Source organism: Brachycentrus maculatus, unplaced genomic scaffold (assembly GCF_059751285.1).
Source record: "Brachycentrus maculatus isolate JH-2025_06_01 unplaced genomic scaffold, ASM5975128v1 h1tg000190l, whole genome shotgun sequence".
Classification (NCBI taxonomy): domain Eukaryota; kingdom Metazoa; phylum Arthropoda; class Insecta; order Trichoptera; family Brachycentridae; genus Brachycentrus; species Brachycentrus maculatus.
The window spans coordinates 1,400,001-1,420,989 of record NW_028280941.1 but is presented as its reverse complement, the minus strand read 5'-3'; the positions used below and the strand labels follow the sequence as shown (position 1 = coordinate 1,420,989).

At 30.1% G+C, this 20,989-nt stretch overlaps 1 protein-coding gene and 1 non-coding gene across 4 annotated transcripts in view; both read left to right on the top strand.

Annotated features, from left to right (window-relative positions):
• Window positions 1-20,989, top strand: part of Myo61F (unconventional myosin 61F) — a 68,738-nt gene that overhangs the window by 20,418 nt on the left and 27,331 nt on the right. The window lies entirely within an intron of this gene.
• On the top strand, window positions 13,097-13,169 carry TRNAG-ACC (transfer RNA glycine (anticodon ACC)). The gene has a single exon. It is a non-coding gene; the product is annotated as a tRNA-Gly (tRNA).

Genomic DNA, 20,989 nt, shown 5'->3' with positions numbered 1-20,989 from the left:
GCCGACATGTTCTTTTAAAAAATATGAGCCAATGATTCCACCTGCACATAAAACACACCAAACATTGACTTTTAATGAATGTCAGGGCGTATGGATAAAGGTTTCTGGGTTTTCTCCACCCCAAATTTGACAATTTTGACAACTGGCAACATTTTGTTCTACAGACTATCAATTTGACAGTTGACATTTGATCTTAGTCAGAACGTTTTGCCATTTCACCATGAATAGACTGAATGACCATTATGCCTGTCGTAGGTTCGGTGAATGGGCCGAAAACAATATTCAGCTTGATCCTCTTTTTCAACACAAAATTTCGTTTACCGATGAGGCACATTTTTGGTCATGATAATGAGCAGAATTGTCGAATTGCATTTGGAGTGGAGAAAATCTAGAAGCCTTTGTCGAGACGCCCTTATATCCATTAATAGTCCCTGTTTGGTGTGTTTCATGGGCAGGTGGAATCATTGGCCCATATTTTTTTTAAAACCATGCCAGCCAGAATGTTACGGTCAATGGAGAGCGCTACAAAACCACGATTACTGACTTCTTTGTACTTCAGTTGAATGGCATTGATGTGACCGAACTGTGGTTTCAACAAGATGGCGCAACATGCTATACAGCGGGTGCCACCATAAATTTATTGCGGGAAATCTAAATTTGTATGCCTCTAAAAAAACACCCTGTACATACAGTCTATTATCATACTAAAACATATTATCTATTTTTTTTTCAATATTAAAAAAGATAAATGTTTGTGTTCTTATTATGTCGACCAACGCGTCTCGTTATCATAAATAAGACCTCGGACCTAGAAATTCTGGCTCAGACTGTCGGTTATTAAATTAATTATTTTTAATTCTGATTAGAAATCTAATAAGGCAGGCGCCGCGCCGTAGTGTAGTTGGGTAGACACTCGACTCCAAAATTGGCGTCGCGGACTCGATTTCCGCCAATTGCTTTATGAATTTAACAAATCAATTGGTCTGAGTGTTTATTATGCATTACAAAACTCTTAAATGAGCCTTTGCGGGCTTTCCTTTTTTTATTATAATACATTTTAAATGTTATACATGTAATTCAAGACATAGCATTAAGGAACGTACTAAACAGTATATAATACCTAATTTATACAATAAATCGTAACTTAGTGTAGGTACTTTAAACCCAGGTAGAATTTAACTTTTTTTTTTAATTTTTCGCTTAAAACATGATTTTTAAAACAAATATAAATATATATATATGTATATATATATATATATATATATATATATATATATATATATATATATATATATATATATATATATATATATATATATATTATATATATATATATGTATATATATATAAATATATATATATATATATATATATATATATATATATATATATATATATATATATATATATATATATATATATATATATATATATATATATATATATATATATATATATATATATATATATATATATATATATATATATATATATATATATATATATATATATATATATATATATATTTATATATATATATATATATATATATATATATATATATATATATGTATATATATATATATATATATATATATATATATATATATATATATATATATATATATATATATGTATAAATATATATATAAATATGTATATATATATATATATATATATATATATATATATATATATATATATATATATATATATATATATATATATATATATATATATATATATATATATATATATATATATATATATATATATATAAAGAGTTATTGAAAGGTAAGGAGTTAAAGAAAAATTATTCAAAAATTTTTTCAATTTATAAATTTTAAAAAAAAATCCAAAATATTATATATTCTAAAAATAAATTGTGCGCGGTGATACGTCTGGCTTCTCGTTTGCCTTGCTGGCTGCCGATCGCTTGTTAATTTTTGTGTTTGCGAGTAACCCCTTAACCACGAGTCCTTGACTATTTTTACGATACTTTCCACGCAAATGTACGCAAAGTTAACGATGTAACTTCCTATGTACCTACATTATGTAAAATGTGCGGTTTAAGTATGAAATATTGCGTCTTATTCGTACACTTGTATCACCTAAGCGACGTGATGTTTGGATAATCACATATCCTGTTTTATTAAATCGTCTTTGTCATCATTCACTTGAATATTATAATTTCTGGGTCATTCCTTCCAGTGTCACTTGCTTGCACTGGATCGCACGTACAGGGTGGCGCAAAATGAATCACCCTATCGGAAGATGTTATAATTTTTGCAAATGGCGTCTTACATTAATCACATTTGTCATTTGTGAACTAGACAGGTGCAGTATACAAACAAATTGATTAAACGGACACAAATGTGTATTCAAAAACAAAATTGTATGATTAATTTTGCATTACTCTGAATTGGTTTGTTTACTGCAGCTGTCTAGATCACAAATGTCAAATGTGTTTGACGTACGACCCTATTTGCAAAAATTATAACATATTCCTATAGGGTGATAAATTTTGCGCATTCCTGTAAAAACTAATCTGCGAACCTCTGATTCTGCTTCTGAGCAAAAATATCTGATGTTATGAGAAAAAATAACTTTGTCTGAAATTAAATTAAATAAAAGAAAATAAAATAAAAATCTGAAAATGCATGAAAATTGCTATATTCCAAAACATCGAATTTTAGATAAATTGAAGTTTAAACTAATTTGCGAACCTCTAATTCTGATTCTGAGCGAAAAAAACTGATCTGTTGAGAAAAAACCACTTTGGATCCGTGATCAGTTCCCCCCAAATTTGGAAGTAACATTCGTCTAACTCAAAAATACCAATATCACGTCGGGTCGTGTTATTGTTCCCATAGCGAGATGACATGCCATCTTTTGTATACAAAATTCCGGAAAATTCCCATCGTGTTCCCGACCTTTTTATGGCTTTCTTCGCAGTAATGGTGATTAATGGAATGACTCACTGACTTCAGCCCACTGTTGAAAAATCGTGTTTGGCTATGAATTATTTCTCAGTTGTACCTAAACGAGACTTTGACTGACTTGCATAATACAATATAATGTCATCACCACTTTTTTTATAAGTACTATACGAAACAAGGCAGATTCACAAATGACATTTCTTGAATGTATATGTTGTAAAATAACATATTAGGTACAATATTCGTTATATATCTATTTGTACCTAGGTATCAGTGGTTATTATTGTTTAATATATATTATTTTCATCGAGTCATATTAGAATCCAAATAGAATACATGGGTATATTTTTTGACATCTCAATAAAGATGGAAAATAATATGAAAGTAAAGGTATTTACAGGGCTTATTATAGGCTGGTTACATGGTTGGTAACCAGTCTTTAAAAAGTCATAAGCCCTTGTTGAGATATTTTTATTCACCTTTGTTGAAATGTCAAAAATATAGAAATGACTTACTGGATTATGATTATTTTAACTGGAATAATAGGATACAGGAAGTGAGGACCGACCTTATTTCTTTGTTTATGCATTTTTAGTTACTGGGTCGAATATTAACAGCATTAACATTGAAAAAGTTCAAAAAGATGTCTATTCCTATTCACAATAATAACTACAATTTTCTTTTATCAAGCTTAAAATTAAATTCACTTTTAGAGAGAAGGACTATCAATAACCTTGTAATCCTATACAAAATAATTTATTCTAAATACGACTCTACTGACCTTTTAAACATAATACAATTTAGAGTACCCCCAAAGAATGTAGAAAAAGGTTATTTATATAATTTTTGTACTGTAGATCGTACTTTCTTGTTATTTTATGTATCTGAATGTTCTCGTCTTATACTTATAACAACTGTATATTTTTTTGTAACTTGAATTTTTACTTGTAAAAGCCCTCTGGGCGTTTGTGCGAATAAATAAATAAATAAATAAATTAGAGAATACGGGTACAAACCCATCAATGTGCATCGCTTTGTACAAGACGTTGAAAAATAACTTAACATAATAAATAAATAACAAATTTTCGCTAGCAAATAGTTTTATTCGGATAATTTCTTAAATGTTTATCGCAGATACTTTGTGGCACATTTTATAAACTTTATAAAATTAAACAACTTTGTTTTAACCACTTTTTTATGGAATAACATTTGGATTTTAACGGAGTGTGTGGAAGTTTTTGGTAAGGGAATGTAATTAATTATGAGTATTGTAATGTTTTAAATGTTTTAGAATTTAACAAACCCTGATGATGACAAGGTTCTTGTCGAAACCGGTAGGTTAAAGTGTACTTATAATAAAAAAGTGGTTAAAACAAAGTTGTTTAATTTTATAAAGTTTTCTTTAGATAACTCTTTTCGTATTACAATCACGAATCAGGCATTTCCTTTTAAGATTGTAAATTCAACGGAAGACGTCAAGACGGATGTAAGTTTTTATTATTTATAGAATTGGATTATAATTTACAATAGATACTTATTTAAATCACTCGACAATGTCATCTTATAACATTGATTGTCTTACACATTATTAATTCTTATACTGACTGTATTTCCATTCCAATATATCATAATCTGAACAATGTCTTGTTTTTTTTTAACACTGAAAATGTTTGTAACAGTGTTATAATGATTTGTTTTGTTTTTATTGAAAAAATTAAAATATTATGTCATTTGAGGCTATGCATTCATTCATTGAAACCAATGTCAAAGTGATCTGTATTCAGGGCATAGATTCCACACGTAAGTAAACGATTCAACTACGTTATGTAGATAAATTTAATTTCAACAATATGAATATTATTTATTATGTTGGACATTTGATTATTCACCCTACGTAATGGTTAGCGTGTTTAGCTACCGTGCTGGAGGTCCCGGGTTCGATTCCCAGGGGGTTTTGATAATAAATATTGGTGATTTTACACTCTAATATTTATTTAATACTACCCGGACCTCTGAAGCGCAGGAATGATCACCTTGCCTTCACGTAAGTAACTATCAAGATAACACTACGCCAATACGTTGCAGTGTCGTATGCACCATTGGGGTGCGGGTAAGGGTTAGAAAAAGAAGTAAATTTTAAATGTGCCGGTATTTCAGACACGTTGAATGTATACGTTTAGCATTATCATGATATATATGTACATATTTTTTGCTTTTATTAATATAGCACCTACAATGATCAATTCAGCAATGGATCAATTTCATGGTGTGTTATTATTGGCTAATAAATTAAAATTAAAAAAAAAATACAAGACTATCGGTAACATTCTGATTGAATTCTTTAGAGAATTAAGGAAATTATTAAGTTTTAAACTTTTGATATTTGAATAAAACGAAAAACGGACACCGCTATACGTCATCAAATTAAACGTCATCTGGTGTGTTATGAGGCGTATCCCTTTATGTATTTGCTTTATGGAGCTTTAATAGTATGTAGTAGTGTGGATTCGTTTCTGTGGCGTCATTTGTTACCATGTTTTTTTTACGAAGGCGAATTATGCAAAAGAAAATCATTAAAATAAACTAACTAACCATCACGCCGCTTCCCCGCAGGGGTAGGCAGAGAGAATAGAGCGCCACACCACTCTGTCCTTGCAAACATTCTTCGCCTCTTCCACGTTCATGCATCTCCTCATACATACCCGCCGATTGTTACGACTCCTAACCTGACCACTTTCAAGTATTTGGCATACCTGATCGTGCTATGTTTTTCTCGGTCTTCCTCTGCTTCTTTTTCCAATAACATTCGCCTCATAATTTTTTTTTTTATAAAGAAAATCATGAATGAAAATATTGATTATATCGGCTGTCATAATCACAAAACGAGTCTCACACAATCCTTTATAGGTTGAGTATGTTAAATTAGATATTCCTCCCGAGTGATGATACCCTATTATTACACCTTTTGTAAATAAATAAGCGATACGTTAACCCTTCATTGCATGACTTTTGTATTTAAACTAATAAAAAAATACATATTGTATCTTAGGAGGAAAAATAAATTAAAAAATTATCTAAAACTTTTCACACGGAACAATCAAGAAAATACTTATGTATCAAATTTGCTACAACATGCAATGGTAATCCTTATGAGGTATTGATATATCGCTTACTCCTTTCAAGAACGTCATACATCAAAAATCGTCAATTTTCAGTTGTGCATGTTTTCGGAATGCCCAGAAAATGTACTATATTCCAGCAAAAGAAGCATATTTTTAACTTAATATTTACCCGCTACAGGGCAGAAAGTGTCGTTTTTGCATTTTGAAGAAAATGTATTGTTTAATTATTTTTTTAAATATACTAAATATTTTTCAAATGGAGAAAAAATGTTCAGGTTTTACCTTAAAAGATCTGTTGCACAGAAAAAACTTGAATAAATGGCTTGATATTTATTTTTCATACATTGTATTATAGTTTTTAAACTTTAAAAACGTTCTCCTGAAAAATCAAGTTTTTTTATTTATGACGTTCTTGAAAGGAGTGAGCGATATGTTTTATCACTAGCTTTTGGCTATGTAACAAATTTGATACACGATGCAGCGAAGGGTTAAAATGTTTAAATCTTACAACGCCTAATTTCGCGTCTCGACCTATCCGCCTAATATTTTAACTCAAACATCCGAGCATTTCACGTCGATATTCATAAATACGACATTATTTTTCACCGAAACGATCTATCGGCTGATGACCTCATTCAATAATGGTAATAAATTACATAAAAACATGTGAAATCTTCGCTCGGTCGTCAAGCAGCTCGTATTCACTTCCCACTTGGCGTTAAGTACATACTTACCCTATAACCATTCACATAAGATGAAAAATGTTAATTGAATCTCGTTTTTTAACATCTTTTTTATGTATCTGGGCGTTTTTTTAGCGTGTGTGATTCACGAGCGTGAAAATAATTGGACGCAGACGTGCGGCCCGACAATATTAATAATTTTACCGTTACTGTTTATTCGCGACACGTAGAATAAACTATTACGAAATAAGTTTACTTAATAAATACAAAAAAACCTTATAATTTCATTGTGAAATGTTTTTGTATGGGGTCTTTTTTTAGAGGTAAACAAATTCAAATATCCCGCAATAAATTTATGGCGGCATCCGCCGTGTGACATGTTGCGCCACCTTGTTGAAACCACAGCTCTATCACATCAATTCTATTCAACTGAGGTACGAAGAAGACAGTAATCGTGATTCTGTAGCGCTCTCCATTGACCGTAACATTCTGGCCGACATCGTCTTTAAAAAAATATGTGCCAAGTGGTGTCAGTGCGTCTCGACAAAGGCTTCTGGGTTTTCTCCACTCGAAAATCGGCAATTCAGCTTATTGATATAGCCATTTAACCAAAAATCTGCCTCATCAATGAACAAAATTTGCGTTGAAAAAGAGGATCAAGCTTAATATTGTATTCGGCCCACAGTATTCTTGTCCTTGGCGGGCTTTTTGGTAATAAAGAAATGTTTCTGTTAATTTTTGATACATTTTTTTTATTCAAACGGATTAAAACGTAATAAATTTATTTTACTTGAAATTAAAAATGCCCAATATTTTATTTAAAATTCCCACCTGTCTTAAAAATGGCCATACATTCGATGCCACGGGAAACCAGTCTCCATCTGGCATCATTGTAGTGATGGGAATCGTACAATAAAAAAATGTAGTCCACCACACGTGCGTTTGTAGTACACAAAAACGCATTACAATTGTGTGATGCGATGTTTTTTGAGGCGAACACCCACCCACCCCGACAATGAATTTTTAAATATTTAAAAAAAATATATTTATTAGTTGCCTTAGAAAACATTCCTTGCCTATTACGTACAAGGATTTATAGCATTTTTAGTTCATATGTCTTAAAATGATAGTACATATGTTTGAATAAGGTTGATCCCTTAATACAATACAAATTTATTTATTTATTTATTTATTTTATTTTCATAATACATAGATACATTCAATATACATATTCATTTCATATATACATTTATTATACGTATTACGGCTCTTTAGGCATGGCCTGTGTTGAGCCGAATACTAACATGGTAATACAAAATTTATGTTTTTATTTTTTAAAATTTTTAATAATATTTTTTTTCAATGATTAGATTATAAACATAACATACAGGAGATACAAAAATAATTTATAGTTTAAGGTTTTTCAATGTGATAATTACACCTGGACTTTAATTAATTCACTTTCTACCTTGTCCCTTCCAATGTTAAAGCAACCATCGACGGACACAGTTCTTAAAGACCTGACAAAGTTTACTTAATATATATATATATATATATATATATATATATATATATATATATATATATATATATATATATATATATATATATATATATATATATATATATATATATATATATATATATATATATATATATATATATATATATATATATATGTAGAGGTCCTCACCAAAACGTTACATTTCCATTATAAATTATTTTTAGTAATCAGGAATTCTAGCTTGTAAAATTGTTAGGCATTGATGCGATTTAATGATTTCATATTGGTTAAACACAGGATTGGTCACGTTTTATCACAACTCTAATTAAGATTTCGATAGAATACAGTATACAGAACAGATTTGCATTTAAAGGATTTTTGTGCAATATTGGAAATGAAACATTTTGGCGAGGACCCAAAACTCCGTGGTAACATCATTTTGGTAAAAACGTAATTTAAATAATGACTTAATAAATTAAGGTACGTCTTAAAGTCTGTAAAATACGGTATGTATTTCTATTATGAATGTAATAACTACATATATTGCTGAAGCAATTATGTTCTCGTAATTATATTGTTGTTTTTTTTGGTTCATGTATAAAAATTCAAGTCATGGTTCGACGTTTAAACTTGGCGCTTTTTTCTGAGCGCCTCGCTACTCATATATACAATTTGTTAATTTTCCCGCGTAGTTATTATTATTATTATTATCATTATGTAGGTAGGCACCTTCATTATGAAACATGTTCGAAGCGCGTGCCTATTTTCAACAGCCTTTTAAATTAATTCATATTTTTTTTAGCATTGGCGACATTGACATTGATTTACACAAGTTTAAAAAATCATTTGGACCGTTGAGAATGCGCGGACATGTTGATTTTACGATATTCCAGAAGGCATAAATTATGGAAACAATGAATTTGTTCATATCCTAATGATTTTTGTTTTACATTAATATATTATGTATACGTGGAACCATTTGTTGTATGGTTGAAATAAATAAATTATGTACATGTTAGCCAAGCTGGCTGTACATACCGGAGTACTAGTGTTACCACTAAAAAACAGGTCAAGTTATATATATATAAGTATATAAAAGCTTCATTAAAAAATAAAATCATGTTTTCAGGCGTCTACCCGTGTGTAAAATAATTCGACAAGATTCTTTATATAAGAGTTTTTTCATAATTAAAAAAAAACTCACTCAAATCAACCATAGATAGTTCCGAGAACTCACACATGAAAGAACGAGTCAATTGTATGACATGTACATATATATGAGTTCCAAAAATTTGAGTAGTGTGATTGTCAATCATGGGTAAAATGATGAATTTTAAACGTGTATAAAGTTTTAAAGATGATCACTGAAACCAGCCTTTGATAAAAATATTGATTTAATTAACTTCGTTGACATTACTAATTTCGGGAGAGCAGGTGATTTAAAGCGATAAGTGGATTTCTCTCCCGTAACTAGTAGTGTTAATTTAAAGCTTAATTTAACTATTGAATTGAATCATAAGTAATTATAAAGTGTTACGAATCGAAGCCAACATCATTAGTTGAAATAAGCGCATTCGAGTTGTAATATTTTTAAAGTAATGGGTGCAATTATTTTTTAAAGATTTATTCCAGTCAACAACATAAAAATAAGTTTATTAGTTTCCCAGGGATAGAAATGAATTATCATGCTTCCGGACCAAAAAACAATCATTATTGGAGCTAATTGCTACCCACGGGTATGATAAATGATTAGAACGCCACATTACCAACTTTCGACCGTTCCGAGGCATGGAAACTGCCTATGAGGGCCGGGAAGAAAGTAAACTACGCTATATGTAGGTACTTTGATAATTTCTACGTGTGGAGGTAAGTACTTGATATGTTGTTAAGTGAATATATGAAAATTACGGTGGGTGCGTTTTGCTCGTTCAACTAGTTTCTTGGTATTATCGATACGTTTTTTAAAGGTCGATCAACTAAAAATAATTATATGAATGTGCGACAAAACTATGTATGGTAGATGTTATGTATATGATGTAAATTAAATAAATACATGTAATATCTTTAATTTGACACTCCCCTTATCATTCATCGTTCACTTTGTGTAATACCACTTTTAAAGTGATATTACACAAAGTGAACGATGAATGATAAGAAGAGTGTTATATTACCATACCACAAAGTTAACAATGCTTTTAATATACAAAATATACCGTAGAACGAGCTACTTGAACTTTGATGTGTTACTTGAGCTCAGTACAAAAAAAAATCTGTATTTGGTCTACAATAATGGACGTATCGTGACAATAAGTGTCACCTGTCAGGGAAATAATGAATTAATGTCGATACGTTCATTATTGAAGACCAAATACAGATCTAAATAAAAAAAATGTACTGGGTTCTAGTAACACATCAAAGTTCAAGTAGCCCCGTTCTACGGTACATATCTTTACTATGCAGTTGAAGCATGTATTTCCATATGGAAACCCAGACCCGAATAATTCCTGAAATGCATTTTGATACTAAAAAAATTGACCTGAGCCGACTGAAGTCTTTAGGTCATTGAGTGTGCTCGCTTGGTCGGTCTGGCTTCAGGGTCACCGTAAACTGGTTTGCATTGTTATTTTTGGCCAGTATTTTCGGGAAACTGGTTTGCGCGTTTGCCAACCCTCGAAATCTAAAAGTAAACTGCGATTAAGCACGTATTATATTCATCTTTACGCATAATCGTTTCATTATTAAGCGCGATGCGGTGCCACAAAACTCATAGCCGTGATTTTTCTCCTTAGGGAAAAATATTTATTTTTCATCGTACGAATAATTACAATTTGCAATAATATGCGCTCACCGGGTTTTCCCGTGTGGAGGGCACATTTTACAATACGATATTAATGAATAATTGAAGCAGGTTGTACAACTGTATTGCATAATATTCAAAGTTCTTTTGACTAAAAGAGGTATTCATTAATTTGTTAGGTTTTGTTTAATGCGTTTTGGATCTCGTGGTTCTATGCTGGGAGGTGCTTTCTTGTATCATGTGAGAGTTATTCTTAAATGCATATGTAATGTTTGTTTTAACGCATAGTTGTTTGGCTGTCATAACTCTTAATAATCTTTACAAAAAAAAAAAAAAAAAAAAAAAAAAAAAAAAAAAAATATAAATATATATATATATATATATATATATATATATATATATATATATATATATATATATATATATATAAATATATATATATATATATACATAGATATATATATATATTTATATATAACTATATATATATATATATATATATATATATATATATATATATATATATATATATATATATATATATATATATATATATATATATATATGTATTTATAACATGTGAATATTTATATAATTATGATAAGCTTTTCATTTGGCAGAGATCCTTTTAAATGTATGCAAGATCCTCCCCGAACTTTTTTTAATTTTTCTTTAAATAGCACTACTTAAAAATAACTAATAAGTGGAGTTATTTTATTTTACCCAGATTTTTTAATAAGGATTTGGAAGGATTTGTTTAACATTTAACTGGTAAAAATAGATCTATAATCGTTACCTTAATGACGGTTATTAATAACGGATACAAATAAGATTCTCTCGACCCCCGTCATTTTATTTTACCAAGATTTTTTAAAAAGGATTTGGACTCATCCAAAATTATGTGTAATATTTTTTTTATATTTGTTTCGATGTCTACGCTCTTCGTGAATGGTCACCCTGTACACCATACTTGAACCAGTTTTGTTTATTTATTGTTCAACATTTAACTGGTAAAAATAGATCTATAATCGTTACCTTAATGACTGTTATTAATAACGGATACAAATAAGATTCTCTCGACCCCGAATAGCATTACTTTCTTTTTTTCTAGCATACTGTTTAGAAAACGAAAATAAGCGAAAGTTCCACTACATCGATACCGATTCCCTCATATGTTATACTTGTATTCTCGAACCGCGTTTAGCGACTGAACGAACAACGAAATTCTTTCAAACGCATCCACAATCTATCAATCTAAGTCAGTCTTGTGTTCCGAATATCGCTCACTCCTTTCAAGAACGTCATAAATAAAAAATCGTCAATTTTCAGTTGTGCATGTTTTCGGAATGCCCAGAAAATTTACTATATCCCAGCAAAAGCGACATATTTTTAACTTAATATTTACCCGCTTCAGGGCAGAAAGTATTGTTTTTGCATTTTGAAGAAAAGGTATTTATTCTACATATAATAATTTTTTTAAATATACTAAATATTTTTCAAATGGAGAAAAAACCTTCAGGTTTTACCTAAAAAGTTCTGTTGCACAGTAAAAAGTTCAGTAAGTGGCTTGATATTTATTTTTAATACATTGTATTATATTTTTTATCTTTAAAAACTTTCTCCTGAAAAATCAAGTATTTTGATTTATGACGTTCTTGAAAGGAGTGAGTGATGTGTATAAAGTGATCACAGCCTATGACAGGTTGCAAGCCCTCTAAATACCCAGACTATATTTTTCTTCATCAATGTTGAGATATCAATATTTATTTTTAAAACAACTCCTAAGTGGACAAAACCCAGATTTACGAACAAAGATATTATTGTTAACATAAATTCGTGAAAAACTTGAACACTAGAATTGTTTTTGTATCATCTATATAATATCATCATCGTCTAATCATCTAATACATATTTATATGTGTAAGTCTATCTTACGTATTTCTATTCAGCGTGGGTGAAGACCCCAAATACAGATATATTTGAAGATTTATAATACCATAAAATTGCCAATATGTTTTTTTAATTTCCTATTTATTTATTAATATATGTCCGCCTCCGTAGTGTAATGGTCAGCACGCTCGGCTACCGCTCTAGAGGTCCTGGGTTCAATTCCCAGGGGGGGTAAAATAAATTTAATACTACCCTGGACTGGTACCTGAAGCGGAGGGCTGATCACCTTTCCTTCATGTGTAAACGATCAAGATAACTCTGCGTTTATATGAAGCAGTGCCCTATGCACCATTTGGTGCGGATAAGAGTTTTTATTTATTATTATTATTTATTTATTATTGCCTCCAGACCAACAATCGTATAATTTCTTAGTATTAGACATGACGTTGTCGCCGTTCGATCATTATTTTGCCACAATTTATTTTATTCGCAAATATTTGTAGAATATTAAATATGTACTATTTTTAGCGATGAGTTCAGAATTTAATTAGGTCTTTTTTAGTATTTTTTCTTCGTAATATTGCATCATCTGATATGTTATCTTTACTGCTCTGGAATGCACTCATTCATCATTATATGCGCGTTTTCCGCACTAACGCATTTTATTATGTTTTTAATATTTTTATAAGTGTACAAAGCTTTGCGAAATAACATCAAAGGATTTATACCATATAGGATTATATATTTCGTTTATTCTCTGTATGGTGTTATCATTTTTTTATATTCTGGTATCTACATATGTTACACATTCCATCATTTCATTAATTGATTCAGCAGTCACTTTGTGGTAAAATCTATCCGTTTTAAATATATGTTTTACATAGAAGATACCACTATTTCTTAAAAGGACACAACTCTAAAATTTAGAATTAGCTTCACATACGATGTTTGAAAATGAACTGGAATGCATCAAAACACATGTCACAATATATTATAAGAAATAGTGGTACATATTTACTAAGTGAACCTTAAATTAAATATTACACATTCTTATTGAAATAAATACAACATGTTTACTCGTACGTACTGAAGTTTTAGAAGCAGCTTACTAAAAATATATATATTTTTTAAATATTTATTGTTGCCAAAATTAGTCGCCAATTCATCTCTCTCCGATGTCAGATACAAATTACTTAGTCTGCTATAACTCCATTGTTTCGGCTGCAGAAAGACAACTTACACCGTCTTGTAGGATAAACATGTCGTCCACTCTTTTAAAACCTGAATTGAACCAATATAATACCAAATAAATTGTTTGAATTCACCACAAATTGGGCCGAAATCGTACAGTGGTAATGACAAAAAAATGAATGACCAGAAAATGTACTATATCCCAGCAAAAGAGGCATATTTTTAACATAATATTTATCCAATAAAGGGCAGAAAATGTTGTTTTTACATTTTGAAGAAAAGGCGTTCTTTAATTATTTTTTTGAATGTACTAAATATTTTTCAAATGGAGAAAAAACCTTCAGGTTTTCCTAAAAAGATCTGTTACACGGTAAAAAGTTCAATAAGTGGCTTGATAATTATTTTTAATACATTGTGTTATATTTTTAAACTTTAAAAACGTTCTCCTGAAAAATATTGTTTTTTTATTTATTTATGACGTTCTTGAAAGGAGTGAGCGATATGTGTCGTTTCTGCAAAATTTGGTTGTGAATTTTGACAATTTATAAACGTTGTGACCGATTGAAAATTGCTCCATTGTATAACTTCATACCTTGCTTACGACGATTGTGAAATGTCAACCTTTTATAACTGACACAACGAAAATTATTTGAAATTCAAATTTAAATCTGGTTTTGGAGCACACGTATTAAGTATGTCCATATATATGATTTTTATTAAAGTAATACTAAATAAATACATCACATTATAGTTTTTATATGCATTATATGTTAAATTGATCGCTTTTTACTAAATCGAATTTCAATTACGACAAAACATTAATTAACAAGTTAATAATTTTTGTTCAAATGTAGATAGTAGATAATTATATCTATCACAATACTATGCATGCTTGGGAACTGATAAAATTAGCGTGAGATATTTTTTGTACGCTCAGTATGTTTGTAACATGTTCACGCTTAAGGAAACGGTTGTATTGTAACATAATATTCACCCCGACTTAACGTCTATACTGGCAATTTAGTCTGTAAAGTACATAATTCCAATATTTTTTTAATATTAAAAGAAATATATATATATATATAAATATATATATATATATATATATATATATATATATATATATATATATATATATATATATATATATATATATATATATATATATATGTAATAAAATAACTAGGTACCTACCTATACATTTTATTAAGTACTTACAAATAGTACCTACATAAAACAGTTCTACCACCAGATGTCGCATGCGTCGCTCAGAAGAAAACAAAAGACTTCCGATAATATTATTAACTGTCAGAATCAAATAGATAGATAGATAGATAGATATAAAAATATTATAAAGATAAAATAAGAATAAACTTTAATTATAACTTTAATTACAAAGCAACACATTGTTTATTTTATTATTATACACCCACTTTACATATTATTTACACTTAATTTTCAAAAGGAAAATATTACCACGTTATATATATATATATATATATATATATATATATATATATATATATATATATATATATATATATATATATATATATATATATATATATATATATATATATATATATATATATATATATATATATATATATATATATATATATATATATTATTTGACTGTCAACCAGTGCAAGGATGTTTATGGCAGTGTCGTGTCTTAATTTTGTTTACGAACAAATAATAATAATAATTAATAAACAAAACATAGTTTTTATGAATGCGTTTAGCTTTATCATTTTTTGAGATTTTGACAGCAATTCTAGAATTAGGACCCGAAAGAATGGTGGATATTTGAATAAGGAGTTGATATATAATATCATGACCAAGTTTATTTAATATCTTCACAAAACTAGATTTTTTCCGCGGCACACCAACTGTGCACCACGGTACACCAGTGTGCCGCGGCACACACTTTGCGGAACGGATGCCTTGGGGGCAAAACATCGAGATAGAGAGTAGGAAGACCTAGATAAGTTCCAGTACCATGGTTTGACTGGGGTTTTGGCTTGGGAGTTCCAATATTTCCAATAACATTTGGCAGTTTTGGCACCCATGACGGTACATTTGGCATTGGAGGCCGCTGATAAGCGATAAGCCGCGCGTATCGATTGCATCGCCCAATAGCCGAGTGCGAGTACTGGGTACTCAGTACGCGATAGCAACTTATCGTTACTTTATTACCCGGCTGTATTGATAAGGCGATTAGGGACACATTCATGTATTCATTTCATCATATACATAATTACAAATTACTGATTAATGTTATGTGCCCTCACTGAGTTTCCCCTGCCGAGGGACGCATTTTACAATATATATATATATATATATATATATATATATATATATATATATATATATATATATATATATATATATATATATATATATATATATATATATATATATATATATATATATATATATATATATATATATATATATATATATATATATATATATATTTATATGTGTCACTTTTTTAAACAAAAAAGGTCCCGGAACTTGCTAAAAAAATATTCTTATATCATTTAACCAAAGATGTTGTCGTGTTACGTAAATTCAGCTATCCCCCTTTACAATTCTGAGATAGGTACTGCGTTATCAGAGAGGACGCCATAGGGAAATTAATGTTTTTAAATTACCCTGGACTGGTACCTGAAGCGGAACGCTGATCACCTTTCCTATATGTGTTAACAATCAAGATAACACTGCGTTTTATATGATGCAGTGCCCTATGCACCATTGGGGTGAGGATAAGTGTTTGAAATTGAAATTACGTAACCACAAACATCGTTTCGTCTAATTGATTTTAAAAAATTAAAAAATAAATGTATATTTGTGAAAAAAGGGTGCTGGAACGCCGTTCCACCGTGTTACATAAAAAAAGCCCTGTTTATATTATACATATATAATAAAAGAAAATTAATTTGGATGCTGTAAAATGTCATTGAAAGTAACTTAGTTTATTGCATAATATGAAAAGTTCCTGTAACTGCACTCTTTTCTGTATTTTTTTAATGTGTTTTTGTCTGTATGTTCTCATGTTGTGTGCATAATTTATTTTTATTTCACATAGTAAGGCGCTTGGATTCGCTGACACGGTGACAAGTCGGTCTTGCACACGTCAGTTTTGTCGGAACTTGTTTGTTTGCCCCGCAGTGTGTTACAAGACACGTTTTAATTCCCATGGTTCTGTGTTACCTGTAACGCACGTTATAGAATTAGTGCACGCGCGTGCAATTATTTGCGGAAAATTGGCTTATCTGATTGCATTGAGTCGTTAGCGAAAAGTTGCGCATGCAATTTTACACGCATTGTTGGCCTTAATACGCATTGAATATTTATCTACTTAAATATGTACATTAATTTATATAGCGCCATTTTCGTAAAATACTACCTCAAGGGCGCTTAATAATAATGTGCCTTCACTGATTTATTTTCGAGCCGAGGGCACATTTTACAATACTTTAATTTTTAAAAAAATACATCTCAACATAGATAAAGAAGAATATGGAAATATTAATATTTACAGTTCTTATGACCTGTCATAGGCTGGTTAAGTGATCACTCACACACGTGCAACATTTACCATTCTACCCACGATTGACAACCACACTTCTCAAATTTTTGGAACCTCTATATATTCATCATTAAGGCCTTACTCGCAAACGCAAAATTCAATCAGCTGCCGAGCGCCGGAGGGGTAACACGTCTATCCACGCCCGATTTTTTTTTTTAAGAATGTGTAGTGGATTTTTTTTTTGTCTTTTAGAATATAAACGAAAAATATTTTTTTGTATTTTTTAACTCTTAACCTTTCAGTAACTCTTTTCTTTTCAAAACCGTATGATTATTTCGAAAGAAATTTATTTTTTTCCATACAAAAATGATGCTTTAAGAGGAAAAAAACAATCGTAAAATGTTACTAGAGAAAATTTAGTTGTGACTTAACGAATACTGGGCCTTAATGCCAGGTCGCATGCACTGGGATACTCAGACTTCTATTTTATTCCATAGAAAAAGAGCAAAGATGGATGTTTCATATCAAGTAGAGACATCTATAAAATTATTTTATTAATAATATCGTAATATTTATTTTCATTTCCTCTGCATGCGGTTTGCCAAATTGGTGTGGTATTCTAATTTAAAATGGAGAGTGAGATTTGTTTTCACATGACCTGTTTCACTATCTTCAGTTGCGTACCAAGCATTGTTTTATACATAATTACAATGACGTAATTTTCAATGCGTAATGGCACCGATTATTTATGGACCATTTTATTTATTTATTTAATTTTTTATTTATTTTTCAAAACTTATTACATACATAAGTCATATATATATATAATATTCCCGATTGGTGTTGTTTGGAGTCTAAATTAGTTTAGTTATGATTATTTCTACTTTTTTCCTTATACGAACACAATGGTGCGCAAGACACTGAGTAATGTAGCGTTTCGGAAAGAATAGATTGAATTTTCAGCGAACAACAAAAAAATATTTTTATTTGCTTAAGTAAAAATGTATAATTACTTACCTTAGTTTATACTACCTTATCTTATTAAATTCCTTTAGTGCTTTGTTTTGAAATATTAGTACAACATTTTTTGGTGGGAAAGAATTTTACATACTGTAAACAATAAAACAACAATTGTATGGTTTTTATTTTACCAGTTTTAGTGAAAAAATAAACATATAAGTGGAAAAAACTAAATAATTTACATTTGAACTTGATACATATTTATTTATTTATTTTTTCAAAATATATTACATACATAAGTCATATATACAATATTCCCGATGAGTAATTTCTATTTATCATTTTGGGACATGGGATTGAGGTTTACAAGACTGGAATACAAATAATAAAGTTATAAAAAAGATTTAAAAAAACTAAAACATGGTAAAATATAAAAACAATAAACAGGAATAATTAATAGGCATAAGAAGCATATTTAAAAGAAATAAATGAGAAAAACATAAGTTAAGAGGCATATTTAAAATAAACAAATGAGAAAATATAACAAATTAGAAAATATAAAAAACATAAGGTAAAAACAAAATAAGAAAATATGACCAAACACTACATATATATCTTTCCATAAAGTATTTTTTCATATCATTTATTTTGGATCCCCGAATGGGTTCTATTTTATATATCGCTCACTCCTTTCAAGAACGTCATAAATCAACAAACTTAATTTTTCAGGAGAACGTTTTTAAAGTTTAAAAATATAATAAAATGTATTATAAATAAATATCAAGCCACTTATTGAACTTTTACTGTGCAACAGATCTTTTTAGAATAAACCTGAAGGTTTTTTCATCATTTGAAAAATAACTGGTATATTTAAAAAAATAATTACACAATACCTTTTCTTCAAAATGCAAAAACAATACTTTCTGCCCTGTAGCGGGTAAATATTAAGTTAAAAAATGTCTATTTTGCTGGGATATAGTACATTTTCTGGGCATTCCGAAAACATGCACAACTGGAAATTGACAATTTTTGATTTATGACGTTCTTGAAAGGAGTGAGCTATATGTCAGGCAGCTGGTTAATTTGGGTATAGGATATATATTTTAAGGACCATTCAATAAATTTCAATAAAACTATCAGTAAACAATGTTGTCCTAGCACCAACCCTGATGTATGGAAGTGAAGCATAGAGTTGGCAAAACAAGGATGAATGTAGACTGAATGCAGCCGAAATGCCATCTCTCAGCGCGGCAAAACCATGTATGATGGATGTTCGAATGTGGTATAAGGAAAGACAGCAAGGCTGAGATAAGCACTTACGACAAAATTAAGAAAGGTGTGTTGAGATGGTTTGGACATGTGGAATGAATGAGCGAGGAAAGAACAGTAAAACAAGTTTATGAGACGAATGTAGTAGGAAATAGGGGCAGAGGAAAACCTAGGAAAACTTCGCACGATCAAATATTTCAGATACTTGAAATTGGGTCAAGAGTTGGAATAATTGGTGGGTATGTATGAGGAAATGCATGAATGTGGAAGAGGCGAACATTGTTTGCAAAGACAGATTGGTGTGGCGTTTTATTAATTCTACCTAGATTGAGAGGTTGTTGTAAACTCAATCTTGGAGCGTCATGAAATCGATGATATATGAGTTCCAAAAAATTGAGTAGTGTGGTTGTCAATCATGGGTAGAATGGTGAATTTAAAGTGTGAATGTGATCACTCAACCAGCCGATAGGTCATAAGCTTTGTAAATACCCAGACTTCCATATTCTTCTTCATGTATGTTGATATTTTAAAATACGAAAATAACTAAATGGAGAAACCTAGATTTGTGAATTAAGACATTCAAAATGTTGTATAAAAAATTATCTTAAGTTGAGACACGTATAATATTGATATACTGTATGTATCATCCGTAGGGTGAATAATCCAGTGTCTGATATAATAAATTCAATGCCAGGTCGTAAGCCCTGGGATGCCCAGACTTCCAACTTCCTTCGTATAAAGACGATAGTTGCTTTATATCAAGTTGAAACACCTATTATAAATACTTCTTCTCCGTCTTATTCCTCATTACTGAGGCTTGTGACCCTTGTGGAAGCAATGACTCTTCTCCAGTTATCCCTTGACTGCGCTGCACGTAGCGCTCCAACCATCGAGGAGCCTGCTGCTGCCTTAATTCGATCGGTCCATCCTGTGGGATCTTCTTCTCCCTCTCTTCCCCTCCAGGCTACCGATCACAACTAGTCATTCCAGGCTATCCTCGTTGCAACGCGCAACGTGTCCAAAGAACTGGAGAATCCGTCGTATACAGACATTAGCCAGAATCAAGCCATCGATGTGTAGTTCCTGACGAATGGAC